Source organism: Pithys albifrons, chromosome 3 (genome assembly GCF_047495875.1).
Source record: "Pithys albifrons albifrons isolate INPA30051 chromosome 3, PitAlb_v1, whole genome shotgun sequence".
NCBI lineage: Eukaryota > Metazoa > Chordata > Aves > Passeriformes > Thamnophilidae > Pithys > Pithys albifrons.
The window spans coordinates 44798786-44817372 of record NC_092460.1 but is presented as its reverse complement, the minus strand read 5'-3'; the positions used below and the strand labels follow the sequence as shown (position 1 = coordinate 44817372).

The window sequence follows — 18587 nt, the reverse complement described above, 5'->3', positions numbered from 1 at the left end:
CTTCTTTATTCTAATTATGTCTTATCCATAACATTGCAAAGCACAAATGAAGGCAGACTTCACAATTTGGGAGAAGTATAAAGAGTGAGTGGGAAATGGGAGTAGACAATAATTGAAGTGATTGTGTACAAATCTGATATGATGCGAGTGATTTTTTTAAAATAACACTTCTTAGGTGTATTTATTGTAAAACCCAGAAGAGAAGGGATAAAATACAGGGAGCTTGTTAATGGTTGCTGAAAGCAGAGCTGGGGGGGGGGTCAGTCGGAGACCTGCAGCTTTTGTTCCTGCAGTGAGGGAATACCAGACTCTCCCAGTTTACTGCAAGGCTCTTCCTATCTCACTGTGTTTGAGCTGAAACACACACAGAAGGTTAGGAGCCTGTGGCAGCAGTACCACCACAGTTGTTCCTACAGATCCAAGGGAAGCAGCTCTGGTAAGAGAACCTGTGGCCACTTCCAGGAGGAGAACCAGCAATGCTCATTTGCAGAAGGAGCTGGTTCTGACCCCACTGGAGAGGTTCAGACTGTGCATTTATTTTGCATTTGATTTTGAATTTCTCTTCTTGTTTTACCTGGTCAGTCAGGACCCTGCAAGATGCTTTTGCAGCTGTTTTACACTTCTGTGGTCATAATAACTTAATGTTAAATAAACTGCCACCTTTCAGCTCACCCTTTCTGTAGATAAATATTCAGATCTACAAGTCCAAGCATGAATCCCTCTGGGTGGCACACTGTTATCCTCCCACTTTTTATTGCTGTAGTCAGTAACTGATAAAATGATCCTTTATTTCATGGCAGTTTAACTTTGGCTTTTATGAGGGATATTTGTGACCTAAGCTGGATCACCTTGATGCAGAACCCATGAGATCTCCAAGCCTGTGAGGTAAACAACCCTATCAGTGAAGTCCTGTGATGACAGAGTATTTCTGGGATCCTTGTGCAGGAGGCAGCGAAACCTGAGTGCCCTGGCACAGATGGAATGCTGCCAAGTGGCAAATGCAGGTGGGTTTGGCAGTGGGATGTCACAGGAGGTGCAGCTTTGCCCCAGGGGGTTCCAGTGCTCCCCTTGCATTGCTGATCCAAACAATCTTTAAGCACAACTGAGCACTGAGTGTGTGGATGGGCTGGTGGATTCCACTGTGGTAGGGCTGGCAGTGGGATGGAGACAACTTCCAAGAGTGGAAAGCTCCATGAAACCTCACCTGTTGAAGGGGTTGTGCCTCCTGATGCTATCAGGACAAACAATGCATTAGCACTGAACTGGTTCCAACTGGTTTTTGAGCTTCATTTCCATATGGTGGGAGAGGCATTGCTTCATCTTCCTCTTCTAGTGAGGGGTTTTTCTGTGTGAATTATTCATACATGTCTGTCACTCGTTACCACTGGCACAGTGAAGCCTGGAACTTACTGAACTACAGCTGTCATGATGCACAACATACCTGTGAGCAGTGACTGGTTGTGCTTAGTGTGACCGAGTTTTCCATTTACACTTCTCTGGCTCTAAGGGAACCTTTGGCCCTGGGAAAGCAGTGGAGATCCAGGTGGCAGGGCCTGGCACTGTCCCTGTGTCCCAGCAGTTCTCAACAGCACTCAGAGGGGAAAGCAAACAAGGAGGGAGGCTGGTGAATAACTGGAGAACAGCACTGAGAGATTTTGTTTTACAGAACTTAGAGCTTTGAATGTTGGGAATGGCAGTGGGTATTTTTGAGCTGTGAGACCACAGGTGGCCACTGCAGCTGTATTTCCACACAGCTCCATGCAGGTGCAAGTGCCTGGTATCAAATCAAGCAAAGACCCAGAAAACAGACTGTTCTCTAGAGAGAATCTTGAACAGTTGTCCTTCCTCGTGTTCATATGCCCTGGCAGCACTGTCTGCTCTGACCCAGGAGCCCAAGGCTTGGTTGTGGCAATACAAAATTGTGTGTTTTGGACATTCTTAGGCCCCACTAGCAGGATGTGATATTACTGCACTGCAAATTGGCAAAGCAGCAGCTGGGGTTCACTTTCCCACCATTGCTGCTGTTCTCTCTCTGTGCCTTCCCCCTCTCTGCACTCCACTCAAATCCCCAACTTGCAGAGGAATGAGAGGCCCACCTCTATTCCCTGGAAAAATCCATCACCTTTCAGAGTTTATTCTGTTGGTTTCTTTCATTTAGACTGTGGACAGTCACCATTGGGAGGAGAACAGGATATGGAGGCTATTTCCAAAATTTCTTGAACAAATTGACATTCATTCTCACGGCAAAGGACAGCACAGTCTGCTGTGGGTAATGGTGCCAGGGAAGGGATCCGTGGACCTTGGACAGCCTTTGTGAAAGTGAAAATCTGCTGAGAATTGAGAGAAGCAGCATCAGACCAGGGCAGTCAGACTTGCTCGCGTCCTGGTCTGCTGCTGGCTCTGGGTAAGGATGTGCCAAAGTGGAGGACACTCCAGTGCCTTACCCACAGCCTCCCCTCAAGTAAGTTTTCTGGTTTGGTTTTTTTTTTTAATCAGGCATTGGAATGGGCTGCCCAGAGAGGGGGTGGATTCCCCATCCCTGGAGATTTTAAACTGAGCTTGGCTGTGGCACTGAGTGCCGTGATCTGGTAAAGGGACTGGAGTTGACTTGATGATCTCAGAGGTCTTTTCCAACCCAATCCATTCTATGGTTCGATGATTCTATGATTTGGTGTGTTTTTGTGGCTTGGGTTTTTTTTAAATTTACTCAGCAGAGCAGCCAGTGAATTACAAGCACTGCCTTTTCCCTGGTGGAGATGGACCAGGTCATCCCTTCCCATTTTTTTTATTACTCTTTTAAATCCTTGCCAGTAACTGACTGCTGCTGATAAGCAAAGCCTGTTGGAGGCAAAGCTGTGGAGGTGAGGCAATCCTAAAACTGGTATTTGCAAGGGGGTAAAAAGTTTATCAAAGAACAGTCCTAGTCCAAACAGGGAGAGTCAGAGGAAAGATATTTCACAAGCTCTGAAAATTCACTGGCACTGTGTCTGAGAGAGGGAGCAGCTCTGTGAGGCTGTTGAGGTGCTTTTCTGGTGTTGGCATCACAAGGGAATTAGAAACTCCTGCCTGTAGCTGATGAGGGTGGAAAGCCCAAGGATGGAATGTCTCAAACAGCTTCCCTGTGCTGAACTCCAACTTCAGAGAATATTTCTTTTGACCTTCTAAACAGATTTAAATGTTTAAGTAAATGTACTGTATGCATTTAAATTTATAGTGTTTCCCAAATGACACTTTGAAGAACTGTGATTGTCTTGCCTCAGTTACAGATTGCATCCAATTTTTTTTACATTAATTATCCATTAGTTTAAAATTTTAGCAAATACATATTTATTTACTGCAAGCTCAAGTGATTGATTACATTTGAAGTAAATTATTCTGATAATTGGATTTAGTACCCATGAGGGTTCTGGGGATTGTGGGAGTCCCTGGGGTCCTTGGGGGTTCCTGGAGGATCCTGGAGGTCTCGGGGGGGGGTCCTTGTAAGTACCTGGAAGGACCCTGGTGGTCCCCGGGAGGTGCTGGGGATCTCCAGGTCTCCGGGGCCGTCAGAGTCCAGCTGTGCTCTACAGAGAAGAAATGGAAAGCTGGGGCAAGCTCGAGCAACTTGGAATGTGCAACTTAATTTGGAACTACCAGAAAAGATGCAGCTCCAACACCAATTCTTGTCTTTAAGATACTAAAGTGAGCCAAAAATCACAGCCTGTAAGTGCTCAAGGCACTTTATTGATGGTGAAGGTCAAAGTGCAGCCTGTGGCAGTGAGGAGGTGACAGAGAACAATGCCATTCCCACTGAAGGAAGAGGAGCCCAGACTGAAAGGAGGGGGAGAGCACAGGGAGGGCTGCAGGGAGAAGGAAGCACCACAGCCAGCAGGAACACACGTGCCACTGCCAAGCACCCCTCCATCATTTGAGGGTGTCTCAGAAAGCCCAAGGATGCTCCTGCCCTTCTGGCAGCAATTACAGGGAATATAGAAGAGGGAACCATGGCTTTCAGGGAAAGGGGCTGTGCGATAGGGTGGTGCTGGGATGAGCAGTCGTGGGGGCTGCGGGGCCGCGTGTGGCGGACGGGCGGGCGGAGGGGCGGGGGTCGTGCCGGGAGAGGGCAGGGAGGGCAGAGCGGCGGGGTGGGAGGCGGTGCAGGCCCCGCTGCGGGCCGAGGGGGAGCGGGCAGGGAGGGCAGAGCGGCGGCGCGGGAGGCGGTGCAGGCCCCGCCGCGGACAGAGCGGGAGCGGCGAGCGCGGAGCCGGCAGGGACGGCAGGAGGCGCCGGCAGCGCCCGCCGGGTCCGCATTGGGGGCCGCGGAGACAATAGCGCTCTCCGATTGGTGGGACCGCAGCTGGCCCCGCCTCCCCGCCCGCATCCCATTGGCTGGTGTGCCTGTCAGTCTCGGCAAGTCCTCCTGGCAGGGAAGGGGCGACACCGCGGGGTGAGCTCCAGCAATTCCAACATGGAATGGGGAAACATACACGGAGCAGCAGCACTACCTGGTGGGGAGGGAGCGGCACTGCGGGATGAGCTCTGGGAATTCCAACATGAAATGGGGACACACCCGGAGCAGCACCACCACCTGGTGGGGAGAGAGCGGCACTGTGGGATGGGCTCTGGGAATTCCAACATGGAATGGGGAAACACGCTGAGCGGCAGCACCACCTGGTGGGGAGAGAGCGGCACTGCGGGATGAGCGCCGGGAATTCCAACCAAGATTGAGAAAACATACACGGAGCAGCAGCACCACCCGGTGGGGAAGGGGAGGCACTGTGGGATCAGCTACGGAAATTCCAGCATGGAATGAGGAAACATACACAGAGCTGCAACAACCACTTGGTGGGGAGGGAGCGGCACTGAGGCGTCATCTCCAGGGAATTCCAGCCGGGATTGCGGGCACATACACGGGGCGGCAGCACCTCCTGGTGGGCACGGAGTGGCACTGCGGGGTCACAGACGGTGGCTTTGCCAGTGCTGTGCAGGGCACTGGGCACAGCAGGTCTGGCCCTTGCCCTGCCCTCCTGAGAGCTGGGACTGCTCTCGCCCATGTGTCCGTGTCTGTGCAGTGCTCTGCTCACCTGCAGTGTCACAGAAACACCTAAGGCAGCTCTGGGATGGGGCTGCTCGCAGCCAGCTCCATCTGCAGGTGTATTTGTCATTACAGAGCTCTTACTTGGGTCCGTTCAGCATTTCCCCCGAGCTGGCTGCCTTTGTGTGAGGTTTGAGGGCATATGTGGAGTTCTTGGAAGCAAGAAAAAGGTGATGATTTGCACTCGTGTGTAGTATGTTTGTTGCAAACACAGAAATCTATTCCTTTCTGAGTGGAATACCCAGTTTATCAGTTCTACTTCTGGTGCTGTTTTGTTACTTCAGTGTTTGTGCTTGGGATTTAATATGTAATGTAAAAGCTACATTAATAATTCTGGCTTTTACATGAAGTGAAAAGGCAGTAAAAACCTGAAACATCCATTTCCTGAGATAGTCTCATATTAAAGAAGTCTCTCAGCAGAGTGTGAATTATTTGCAATTTTTAATTTCTGGAGGATCAGCAATTCCAAGCTACATTTAATTATGATCTTTGGATTTTTTTTTTAATATTCTACAAACTGCCCACTTATTCTTTAGTCTACCAGGGCAGATGAGCTGGCAGAACATAATTTGGTTTGAATCATATTCTGGTGAAACATTCTGCATTTAATAAATCAACATTTTGCCATGAGAAACTGTTTCACTGGAGCAGTCCAAGGTGATGGAGTAGCAAGAATATAAACCTCCTTTTCCTCTGCATTGCCACTTTGCCATTGTGGAAGGGTTTTCCACCCACTGAGTCCAAGGATAAACAGCTACACAAGCTGGAAGGAAAGAGAACTAAAACCCTGCCCCCCAATTCTCTGAATTTTTCCATACCTTGGTCAGAGAGTATTTAGAAGGCAATAATAGTGTTATTATATTTAATTTGTGATTTAAAAAAAAATAAATGCAAAAATGCCAATAAAGTGCCTACATCAATTAAAAAAATTAATCTCTGAGGTAACAGATTCAGCCTTTTCCAGTCAGAGGTGTTAAAAATAGCAGAGATGTCACTGCTGGAGGAGCTGAGTGTGTCACTCCACAGATCCCACCCCTCTGTCTGCTTGGAGTCATGAGCAGCAAACTGAGGAGTGCTGGGAATTGGAACAAAAACACAGAGTAAGGTTCACAAATACTTACAGAAACTGTCCTGGCTTTGTAAAGGATGTTTATAATTAAAAAAATAATTAATCCCTGGGTTTATTTCCTGAAGAGGCAAACTCTGGGCTCTCAGCAGGGGAAGTTGCTCCTGAAGAATCTCTCAGTGGAAGGACATGATGCTGCATTGGGAATCCTGTGCCAGGCTTCCCTGGAGATCCAGGAGCTTTCCTTGTCTGCTCCCCTCACCATGAGGAATGTGGAGTCTGCAGCCAGGACACTCCAGTGCCTCCAGTGAGGGCAGCAAATCAATCCCCAAGGAACCAGGGACACCACTCAGAAAGGTCCACAGGGTTTTAATGGTTTGCAGGACATTATGAATAGTTTTGCTTTTAGTTTTCTTGTAAATTTTGAAAATGAAGTTCTTGTTGGAACTAGAAAGGTTTGTTCTCTTCCTGACATTTCTGGAGAGAAATTCCTGACTATTATAAAGTATTATCTATAAAATGGTGGAACTATTACAATTGTAAGTTACAGTTCTAATGTTTCCATTACAAATTTAGGATTTTTGTCAATATATTCAAATCAGTAAGTAGTCTCATATAATAATACTATAATTGCTCCTGAGGCCAAAAAACTTCTTTCATACTTGTTTTTTGAGAAATGAATTAATAGCAATCAATAATCATTTTGATATAAGTGGTGTAGGTCTAGTGAGTGTTTTTTGTGATGTTATATTCAATAGTAAAGACAAGAATGTGAAAAATACATGGTTTTAATGAACAAAGAGACACTTTTCCCCTGAGGTGCTGTGAGGCTGAGTCTCCCTAACAGTGCCCTGGGTGCTCCGGGCTCTCACCCACCAGCGAGGGTGCACAGGGAGCTGGGAGGGGACACAGCTGGGACACCCAATCCCCACTGCCCCAAGGGATGTGCCAGGCCAGGTGGAGTCCCACCCAGCATAAGGAGCTGGGGGAAGAGGGTGGGGAGTTGTCATTGTTGAAATTACTGTCTCAAACCCTCACAACTGGAAATGAATCAATGCAGGCAGAGGTTTAATTTGTTGCTGTGTCTCTGTTACAGCGTTTGGACTCTGGATGTCCAGAGGAGAAGGAAACAATGCTGAAGGTTGTCCAGCCCCTTGGGCAAGGCTGAGTGTCCCTGCAGATGGAGGCTCAGCTCCCTGGCAGCAACGGGCACATCCCAGGGCAGTTTGGGCAGAGCAGAGCTCTGGTGGAAGGTTGCCCTGTCGGCTGCCCTGGGCCCCGCTGAGGGGTTGGCAGGGCTGGAGTGCCATGTGCTGGCACTGGTAGTTCCCTTCAGGAGGGACAATGGACAGAGAGTGTCCATCTGCTAGAGGGGAATTTTGCGGTTTGGAGGGACACTGAGCCAAGTGTTTGAGAAGCAGCTCCTGCTGGACTGTGCCCTCTGTGTAAGCTGCAATTTGGTAACTTGGCCCTAAAAGCCCTTAAATTATTCTGCCTGTATGGAAAGGTGGCAGGTGGAGATGGAAAACGTTAGAAGTAAAAGCAGTAATTGAAGGGATCTCTGGCTGTATTCATAGAAAAGACAAAGATCTTACGATCTTTGTGTGAGTATATATGTACATAGAGATGGGTGGGTGGATGGATGGATGGACGGACGGACGGATATGTCTCAGGATTTGAAGGCAAAAATAGTACTATTTGTTTTCATACTACATTATGACAAAGACATGGGCAGAGAATGTCCAGTTAATTATTGCAAAATAATTCAAGTTTCAAATGTCTCCTTTTCTCCTGGAGATTTTCCCCATCTGTTTGTCCATCCTTCCCCCTCCTCACCCTGGGCAGTGCCACTTTCCCATCACTTGGATGATGCCAACGTGCTAAACTGAGCTCTTGCTTGAATTCAGCTCCGTGGGGGTGTAGGATGGGTACAGGGGCATCCAGGGGAGCACTGCAGAACCCTGAGCTGGAGATCCAGGTATCCACTGGAATCTTCCCTGACTCTGCACACAGCAGGTGCACAGACAGCTTTGCTCACCCTGTGCCACCCCCAGCTTTGCACTGGCTGATCCCTCTGCCCTGCCTGGGGCCGTGGCCCAGGATGTCCAGGAGTTCCAGCTGAAAGCAGCTGTCCTTGCTGGGGAGATGCAGTTGTTGAGCTCAGCCTCCTGCTGTGCCAGTGCTCCTTCATTTGGAACTACCAGAAAAGATGCAACTCCAACACCAATTCTTGTCTTTAGGATACTAAAGTGAGCCAAAAATCACAGCCTGTAAGTGCTCAAGGCACTTTATTCATGGTGGAGGTGCTGGAAGCAATATAACTTGTAAGGAAACTTTACAGAGAAGGTTCTCTCTTGTTATTAAGTGGGGTCTGATATCAGAGTATCAAAGGTCGTTCCAAACAGTGAATCTGTCCAGCAATGTCTCTTTAAGTGACCCAAAGACAGAACGATTTGGGCGTTACAAGACTTTGATATTCTGGGGATATTTACAGTTAAAAATTGTGTATTAATACTGGTGGGACAAGAAACACTCTGAAAATTTGATGTTCTTATCTACATGGGACTTTTGCCAGACTTCTGGAGGTGTAAAATAAGCACTTAGATTGCTAATAGAAAATATGTGTTAGTACAAGTCACCTTTGGGTAAACTGCTGTTATGTTGCAGATGTGCAGCAGTGATAAGTCTCAAAGAGTGGTTTAGAGGTTTGTAAAAACAAAACAGGGAATTGACAAATCAGTTCCAGTAGGTTAAAGAGTGTCTCCTTACATTTATAGAATGCTTAACCCAACAGTGAACCCAAAGCCTGTGGCAATCATTAATACCAATAATTGTACCTTTTTTTTCTCTAGATCCCTGACAAGCCTGAGACAAGAACTGAGCAATAAATTCTTGTGTGCCCTGACAGAGAGAGAGAGGCAGCAAATCATACTGGAAGCGTTTCTGTGAGTACCTGTGAAATCACAATCTTCTTAACAGGTTAAGAAGGAATCTGAATAGGGAAATAGAATATTTTACAGGAAAACCTCAGGTAGAACACATGAGAAAGGTTATTTGATAAGAGGCTTCTTAAAATCAGGAAATAGGTTCATAGCAATATTTTTTTCCACGAGTAAAGCATCTGAAAAGAGTGTGCAGAAGGTTATGAAAGGTAAGTGAAAAACTGAAAGACACAAGAAGGAAAACTTTTAGTGATGTGTTTTGGTTTCACAAGGAGTTTTAGATTCCTGTCTTGCAAAATTGGTTGCCATGTGTGCTTTCAATTGAGGAAGAGCAAGAGCCTCTAACAGGGAGAGCAGTGAGAGGCTTTCTTTAGAACTCATTAACAGCAGTGGTCTTACAGTTTACCTGCAGAGTGTTGAGGGGCTGACTGAGTGTTGGGATAGCCAAGGAGTGTGTTCCAGGTACCTCCCCGTGGCTCTAGCAGAGCTGTCTGGGGACTGTGCCTGCCAGTGTTGTGCTGCCAGGGGCACCTGGGATGGCTCCTTTCTCGTCTGCTGCTCCCCATGTGCTGCTGGTTGGCTCAGGGGACAGTGTTGCTTTAGTTTAAATTGCCACCTGTCCATCTAGCTGGATCAACAGCCTTCATTTTAAAGGGAGGATTGTCCCACGTTCTTGGCTTTTGAATGGTTTTAAGTCTGTATAAGGAAGAGCATCCTGAGCTTACTGTTGTGTTCAGATACAATAGTGCTGTTTGGTACCTTCTTCAAGGAGAAGCAGGAGCCTGGATTTCTCTCTTACTTGTTCTTCCTTTTAAAGAAAAGTAGTAAAGGTGATTGCAAAGGCAGTGCTGGGTACTGTGGAAGTCAAGAGTGATTATGACTTTATTTCCTGGTTCTGCTTAGGGAATCATTCAGGCTAAGCTAACGATTTTTTGATATCCTTTGACTCTCCTGATTAAAGTAAAAGCATAATTTTCCTCCCTCCTTTCCATAACTCCAGGGTCAGTATTTATTCTAGAGCTAACTAGCCTCTAGAATTTGCCAAGGAAATGCCTGAAGTGCTGTTCCACAGCTTACATGAGCAAGCTTTGCCAGGAGCTTCCAACAGCTCGTGGTGTCTGCTGCCTGACACATACCCTGGGAACTGTGCTTCTTGGCATAGTTAGCAAAAATATGGCCCAAAAGGCTAAATGTATGGCAGAAATGTGATAGGATGGAACAATGCCATGATGGTTTAGCCTTGAAAATGTACACGCACTTGGCCTTATTCCACGTATTTATCCTAATGTTAGAAAAAAGCAAAAATAACTATTGGCAATTTTAGCCCCCGACTCCCGCAGTTCCCTCTTTAGCTGCAGATTTCTGAGCATCCTGGAAGGGAACTGCAGTTTCCTTCTTTTACAGGCGGGGTCACTCTTGGGTTAGGCAGAGCCCTTCCAGCCAGGGAGGGGCTGCCAGAGCCTGCAGGGGGTGTTTCTGGCTGCACGAAAGGGCAGAAGGGCTTAGTTTTTCTAACATAAAAAGGTAACTTTTTAAAGGTTGTCTAATCTAAAAGATTTGAGGGGCAGTTTTTAATCATTTGATGCCTCTGGTGCTCTGGGGCCTGTCTGTGATATGTTGGGTTCGCCACTCCCCTCTTGTGCTGTGTCCTTGTACTGCTTTCCCAGAGGATATTGAAACAAGCAGTGGGAGCCAACGTAGCTCTGCTAAGTAGAGCTTGGACTCAGAAAGCTCCAGTAAGGTTTAAGTGCTCAGCCTCGTGAGTTACATGTGGGGCTCTAAGAAATTAAGGTAGCTAAAGTATGAGGTAGCCTATAAATTAAAATAAAACATAAAGAGTAAGTGTGCCACCAAAATGAGGACAGTCTCAGTTCTCAGGCTTCCTACAGTGCTGTCATTTCTAGGCCCCCAAAACACCCTCTGGTTCGGTATCCAGTGTTTGGAATTGTGAGTGTTATTACAAACTGTTCAGTATTTATCTAGATGTAATGAAATGCACCGAGGGTGCAATTCCAGCCTCAAGTCTGATTCTCCTGCAGTTTGCTGGTTTACAACAGACCCAGTAATATTTTCCTCCCACTTCTATGTGGGAAGGCATTTCAGTGGGTGATTTAGAACTGTGTTGGCTGTGACCAAAAAGACATACAGAAGGTTTTTTTGGTTTTCTCTATTGTGTATCTACTAACCTGACAGAGTGCAGGTATTCCCTGTGGGACCGTGGGGTTTTTAATCTGGAGAGTGCCACTTGTGTCAGCAGCAGGGCTGCAGATGTTTCCATACAGCTTTAGGAGCTGCCCACATGCCCTCAGAGTGTGTGTGCTGGCTAGGGAGGAGCCCTGGTGGCTGGAGCTGACAAGGAAGGATCCTGGCTGTGCCCTTCGAGGCACCTGTTGTGTGGTTGCTGCACTTCGCTGGCCAGTTTGAGGTATGTGGAACCTGCTCCTCCCTGGGAGCTGGAGGCAGTGCAAGCTGAGGGCTTACCTGCTGCAGAGCTGGACTTCAGGGTTACTCCAGAAATGGGAGAGGGAAAAGAAAAAAGATCTGGAAAGGTCTTCAGAAGGTGAGCATGTGTGATCTTGAGAAAGCTTTTTGTACTCCTTATTTTGCTGTAGCATTATGCCCAGCCAGGGCTCAGCACCTCATTTGAAGGCTGTCAGCACAGTTTGTGCGTGTCACAGCAACAGGGATATCCCACCTTGATGGAGTGAGCAGCGTCAGTGCTGTCACCTGTTGTTGTCTGTGCCATCTCTGCTGGTATGTCTGGACCCTTAGAAATCAACCTCTGCCAGAAAGTGATTTTTCTGTGTCTTTTCTGGGTGTACACCCCCAGTCCTAACAACAGTAGCTGAGGTTGCTGTTTCTTCCCTTTTTCATATTTGCTTTTGCTGGCCACTTGTGTGTCAGGTTGGTCTGGGAGGTTCATTCTCTAAAGTGAGCCTGTCATGTCAGAAGCATTGCATCTATTTCTTAACCAGTTCCATTCTAAAACTTGCTCCAGAGAAGTGTATGTGAGAAATGAGATGTGGGACTCAGAATTCACCTGACACCCAGTGCGTGTCTCATGGCTGGAAGATCTTGGCAGACAGGTCTTGCCTTCTTTACTCAGGTGTATGTTTACCCTGTCTAACCCTCCCCTCTACTCTGATATGCCTTAAATATTGCTTGTGTATTGAAGGTGATAAAAGGCCCTGTGGGTCATTGGTGTTGGGAAAAACCTTAGGAAACTGTGCAGTGCTTGGAAACTTCTTTTTGTGTCCCAGAGCAAGTCTCTCAGTGTCTGTGTGAATATCCGAGGCTGATCTTTTGGAAGGAGCTTGGTGTGATGGGGCAGAGAACAAGACTACAGCCCCCCTGATGTGTGTGAGGACTCTGTAAGCTTGTCCAGGGCCAGGCCATGCTCAGGTCATTTCCCCAGAGCCTCAGCATCCCAGCATTGCAGGCGCAGTGCCTTGGGAGCTTGGCGCAGGGAAGAGGATGAGAAACTATTAGAGAAATATCGTGTCCTGTGGGGACTGTTGTGTATTTTAAGATATTCTATTTGTTGTGTCCTGTATTTTAATTATTGCCTTACTGCTTCAGCTCTGCATGTAGCATCGCTGCCATACCATAGCCAAGTACAGCATGGGGGAGGTGGAGTAAATGATGTATCCTCTCTGGAGTCTCCCGTTAGTGCTGTTTAGAGTGTGTTGCTTGTGTTGGCAGTGAGGGCTGATTCGCACATGATGGAGCCATAGCATGGATTGGTGATCCTTCAAACTGTCTGCAGTGTTCTCACTTGGAAAAGTGGTGACAGTACTGGCAATCAGAGGCAGTGGCGGATGAGTTCATTGAAAAGCATGATTGGAGGGTAGTAAGTACTGCACCTTGGCATCTTTGGCAGTGACACTTAGATAACTCTCTGATTACTGATTTGCATGCACAGGTAGGTTGTGTGCAAAAAATATTAAAAATGAATGCTTCTCATTTTTCTATGTGTTGAAAAATAATACTAATTTACATCTAAATTGATTTTAACATAGAACCTTTTATCATGGGTATTATGCATAGAACCTTAGCAAATGAGAAATTCTTAATATAGAGGTATGGGGTTGGAAAATACTTTCACGTATAGAAATTAAACAAAAAAGGGCTTGAAATTGTGAGGAAAATGTGATGGATAGGAAGGAAATAGAAATGGCTTTGTGTATTCGGAGGCTTTTTTTCTATCTCAGTGTCACACACCTGATCTGAGAGCTTGGCTGGGACGTTAATCAGGGCTGCCGCCTGGTGGCCAAGACGAGGTACTGCAACCAACCCCAAACAGAGGCGCCTGCTCTGCCCCCTCTATCGCGTCTGCAGGTCCCTCGCCAGGGGCCGCCCCCGCCTTCTCCTCCCATTTGGGCAGCTCCACGTGTGGGCAGTGAGGAGAACAAGGGTGTGGGGCAGTCCCAGGTATGGGCAGTGAGAAGAACAAGGGTGTGGGGCAGCCCCATGTGTGAGCAGTGAGGAGAACAAGGGGAGGGCTGCTTTTGGGTGCTTACCCGGGGGCACAGTTTGGAGGGAGCTCCTGCAGGGAAGCCGTCGATCCCAGGGAGTCTCTCAAGCAGTGATTTTGGGGAAATTCAGAGTTGGTTTTGTGGCCAAATGTGCCCCTCTGTGAGTGTTTCCTGCTGCACGAATCCCATCGGTGGGGCTGCTGTTCCCACTGTCAGCATTGCCATGGCTGTGCCACAATACTCAGAGCTGATGGGGGGGTTGGGAGTACTCGACAGCTCCCCATCAGAATGGCAAGGTGGGGATGCCCATCCATAGGATTACACTGTGGGTTAAGAGCTTTTTTTGAGGTTTTGCTGTGGGAAGATGGAATAGAGTGTGTGCCTGTTAAATTCAAGGACAGTCAAGAGCGGGGAGGGACTCTGAGCTGGTTTGATGGCACAAAAGCAGTTCTGAAAACATCTTAACCATTAGAGAAACAACCAGGAAAAATGGTTCCTTTTTTGCAGGGAGGCAGTTTACAAGAACAGAGGGGTTGCTGTGTTCACTCACAAAAATACTCCACTCAGTATGTAGAGGGTGAGGAAATCATGACTACACATAGGTTTGAGGATAGGTGTGTATGTACCTGTGTGTGAGATCTGCACGTCCATAGGAAAGGAGGTGTGCCAGTGAGCCAAAAAATTGTGCACTTGTCTGAAAAAGGCAAAAAACACTGGTGGCCTCTCTTGACACCTGAACCAAAAGTGATGCAAATTATTTTTAGTTACCCCCTGGTTGAAAACTTCACAACCCTCACAGGATGAACATTTTGCCAATGAGAAAGAGGTCATCAGGTTTGGTTTTTTGTGACAAAATCTAGGTAACCTAGAGGTGGAATGAATATTTTGGGTCTAAAATTTGAGGTTAACTGTAGGGGCCAGCATGCATATTTTGAGTTTAATGCCTGAGATGGTCAGTAGAGGAGTGATTAAAAAATCATAAAAAGGAAATGAAAATTTTGGAGCTGGCTTCCTGGAAGAGAGTAATGGTTCTTGTCCATAGGAAGGAAATGATGTTACCTCATGGTTTCAGGTGTACATGAAAGCCTGCCTGTGGGAAGTAAAGGCAAACAAGACTGCTGTCCTGACCCTTTCTGTGCAAATGGGTGGAACACTCGATCAGCCCCAGTGTGGAGGTATGCAAGGTGAGCATTGACTCCATGACTCAAGTGGATGCTACTTTTCAGGTATATACTCATCCCTTGTTTTCTGTGTTGTACTTCTGCTCTGCAAACTTCTGACTGTCAGCTCAAAGCAACAGAGAACCAACCAGTGAGAGATGATGGTGGAGAAACATCGGATAGGAACTACTATGGGAATGCTGTCCTTTAAGGCATTGCCTTTGTTTTTATGCAGGGGATGCACGCAAGCTCGAGGGGCCAAAGCCAGCCACTGATGAGCCCACTGACAAGGCTGGATGGTCTTCAGCCGGCCTTGTGCATGATGCCAAAGTCTTACAGGGTTCAGAGATTTAAGCATGTGCTTTTTCTATTTGCAGGTGCCGCGTTGGAAACCTGTGGAAAGAGAGGAGCATTCCAGGTGAGTCAGGGAGGTCACAGGAGGAGCAGGGGTGCACTGAGCTTGGAGAAACTTTGGCTGTCACTCAGTCAGGTATCCAGTTTGGTGACAGCTGCCCCCTGCAGCCGGTGAGCTGAGGACCTCGGTGCACTTAAGGGAGGACAGTGAGTAGTGGAATTGTTGGGCTTTGGGCGAGGTGCTGCTGAACTCAGGCATAGATTGTGGTTTTCTTTCTTGTAGCTAACTAAGAGAATAAGCCGGTGACTGCAGGAACCTCTGAGGGATCCAAGGCAACCTTCCTTTGTGTTGGAGGAGGATTTGCATCGCCATCTCTATGAAAGATAAGTCGAGGGCTGTGACCCAGAGAGGGGAGGAGAGCAGGATCCTGGGGTGGGAGTGGAATCTGGGATGGATATGGAAATTAGTGTAGGGGAAAGGGATGTCTAATACTGGTCCCTTATTGCACATAAAGGGAGTGGCTCACTTTTGACCGCAACAGTAGGGCTGTGCAGGGCACAGCAGTTCCAGTCTGTGTCGTATAGTTTAGGTCCATCTTCCATGTCTTGTGAGTCTCTGGGCTCAGATGCCTTTGCGTTCTGCCCTGGAGGGGCTTATGGGAAGTGCCGCCTGCCCTCCCTGTGGTCTCGAAGGTCTCCTCGGCACAGTTGCCGATGTCATCCTTTCCTTGCCATGCAATCTTGCACGTATATCAGAATTCCATCTTGGAATTTTCCAGTCAGGTGTCTTTTACAGCCTCATTTCAGGCTGTGTGATCAGCTGTGCACTTCTGCCATGTGTCTGAGAGGAGGAGGACTTGTTCTTTGAACCCTACTCCTCCCAAACGTAGCATTCTTATGCATCTTTTTTTGCAGTTGTATTAGAGTGTAGTAAAATATCATTTTAATGTATGTCTGGTCTTGCTGCCCGCTAAGTTACAGAAAAACATGAGTATAAAGTAAGTACTTTTAGTTTAGATGATCAATAGAGTATAGAAGGGTGAGAAAGTACTTATAACATTCTGTGAAACGAGGTAGATTATTGTACAAAGTGGCTATACAACACTAGATGTTCTGTATTATCAAGGCTGTGTTCCTCTCTGAGTTGGCTGCAGGCCTCAAGATAGATACAAATACCCTGGAAACAGGTTGGTTAAGGTTGTACAGGAGGGTGAGGGAGCTAATGATGGGAGGAAGGTAATGTGGGCAGGAGTCGTACAACCACTACCCGACAGGCGACATGTGCAGACTGTTGCCACTTATGTAATAACAGGCAGTGTTTGGCTGTCCCCCCGGGCATCACCTTATACTGTGTACTGGCCCTATGTAGTATAATGGATGGCTGATCAATAAGGACACCAGGAATGGGGCAGCTGAGCGACACCCATCCTTCCACCGAGCCCGTATTGGCTCCACGGGGACGCCTGCTAAGCATGGGGGCCGTCCAGCTGCTGCCCATCCTGGTAGTCCTGGCCTGTCTGCTCCAGGGAGCATCAGGGATAGTGAGTAAGTGCTGAAGCATCAACTATTTTGTATCCTTATCTATTCTTTTATTAAGTTTTAAGTATTTTATTCTTTTTATTCTCTTTTGTATTAGGTATTAGATATTTTATCCTTTTTATTCTCTTTCGCTAGTTGGTCTTGCACTAAATGCTATTTGTGGTATTTTATGACTGTGTTTATCTTTATTCCGGACATGTGTCTAAACGGAACTGGTACAGTGGTTTTGATGGGCTCCTGTTGTTGAAGGTCATTTTCTTTGAGCCTGTTGGGAGGCTTCCTCAGAGCCTTCTCAGCTCACTGACATGTAGGTCACGCTGCTCAACAGCGTCTTGGATCTTTGGTGTGCGTGTGTTTGGGCTGGAGCTGTTCTGCTGTACTGTGTAGGCTGGGGGAAAAGGTGGAGTAGCCAGAAGAGTCTCCCATTAACACATGTTTGGTACCCTTAGGCAGTTGTGGTGGTGGCTGTGCCCTTGGAGCAGCTGTGGGCAGTGTGAGTGCAGTCCCGAGAGCAGGGGTTTGTGGGGATGATGGGAGCTCCGTAGCAGGGCCTTGAAGATGGGTTGTCATCTCCCTTATTGCAGTCTGTTGTTTGAGTGTTCATTTCCTAAGGGGAAATGAGAACTTTTAAATTATTAAGCTCTTAGTGAGCGCCTGGGTCACCTGACTAATCCATTGCTTGTTTTCTTCTGCTGGCAACCGGACAAGAAGTACCCCAGAATGAGACAAGCTGAAGCAGCCCAGAAAGAAGGTGGGTCAGTCCTCACTGTTGGTGAAAGATGTCAGCTTTGTCTGTAGGAGTCCTTTATCTTGTGGCTTCTTGTTCTTTAGTTTCTAGCTGGGATGCAATCTCTGGTGTGGGCTCCTGGCACAGAAGAGGAGACCAGCAGGGTGAGATTTTACTCCCAGACCAAATTCAATGTTCTTTTTAGGATGTTGCCTATTTGGTAAACCTATGCATCTGTTGTAATTTTATTTCACAGGGAGTACACAACCCTACAACCGTCTGCTCAATGTGATGAAGGTCTGTCCAATCAGAGGTCGAGGTGAAGAAGCCTCAGGCACTTACGTGACAACAATGCAATGCACTATGAGGAGATAGGTCAGTATGTGCCTCAGTGTCCATGTTTTCTTTGCAGCTGCAGTCTGTCCACTGGCAGGGGCGCAGCCACACATCAGTGAGCGCTCCGATGGGGTTTGGCAGTCTTTGGCACACCCAGAGAGGAATGCCTAAGTATTAGAGAGCTCAGTAGCACTGGAACAAGAAGAGCCTTTCAGGTGAGTTGGGAGAGAGCAAGGAGGAGCTGGAATGTGAACATTCAGAAGTGTCATCTGACTTTGTCTCTCGCTCACTAAGGTATCCCCTGAAGTGACAGCTGCAGCCTCCAACTCCGGTCAGAGCCGGTGACCCAAGGACCTCAGCATGCTTCAGGGAGGGTAATTTGTGAAATTGTTGGGGTTTGGCCTCCATGCTGCTCAAGTCCTTCATTGACTTCAGTTTGCTTTCTTGTAGTTGAATAATATAGTAATTGGGAGACCTCAGGAATCTTTGAGCCAGCCCAGACACACTTCCTTTGTGTCAAAGATGGATTTGCATCCCCAGCTCTCGGTAAGATAACTGGAGGGCTGTGACCTGGAGAGGGAATGGGAGTTGGGTCCATGTTTGTGGCTTGCTGGGAGGCATTTTTCAAGGTGGTCTATCGAAATGGTTATCCCAGAACAGGTCCTTAAGTCACATCAAGGAAACTTGTCTTGTTTTTTTTGTCATTGAGGCTGTGTGTGCAGGTGAAAGCAGTTCTGGTCTGTGTGACATCCTTTGTCTTGTCTGTGTTTTGTGTCGCTGGGGTCGATTCTTGTTTGTGACAGCATTTCCACCCAGCTCAGGACATGTGTAAAGAAACTTGCATTTCTCCTTTTAGCAGCTGAATTTCAGAGCCCCAATTATTGTTTTCTGAGAAACAAGCTGTTGAATTTGAT

The 18587-nt window shown here is 47.3% G+C and overlaps 1 protein-coding gene and 1 long non-coding RNA gene across 2 annotated transcripts in view; both read left to right on the top strand.

Moving 5' to 3' along the window:
- Positions 1-16610: 16610 nt before the first annotated feature.
- Positions 16611-17877, top strand: LOC139670193 (uncharacterized). The gene is made up of 4 exons (XR_011697434.1): positions 16611-17361; positions 17442-17501; positions 17594-17634; positions 17750-17877. It is a non-coding gene; the product is annotated as an uncharacterized lncRNA (long non-coding RNA).
- Positions 17878-18135: 258 nt separating this feature from the next.
- The window catches only part of LOC139670192 (gamma-parvin-like), a 52120-nt gene continuing 51668 nt past the window's right edge, over positions 18136-18587 (top strand). The window contains exon 1 of the mRNA XM_071551561.1: positions 18136-18219. The gene's annotated coding sequence lies outside the window, so the exon portion shown is untranslated. The remainder of the gene's footprint in view (positions 18220-18587) is intronic.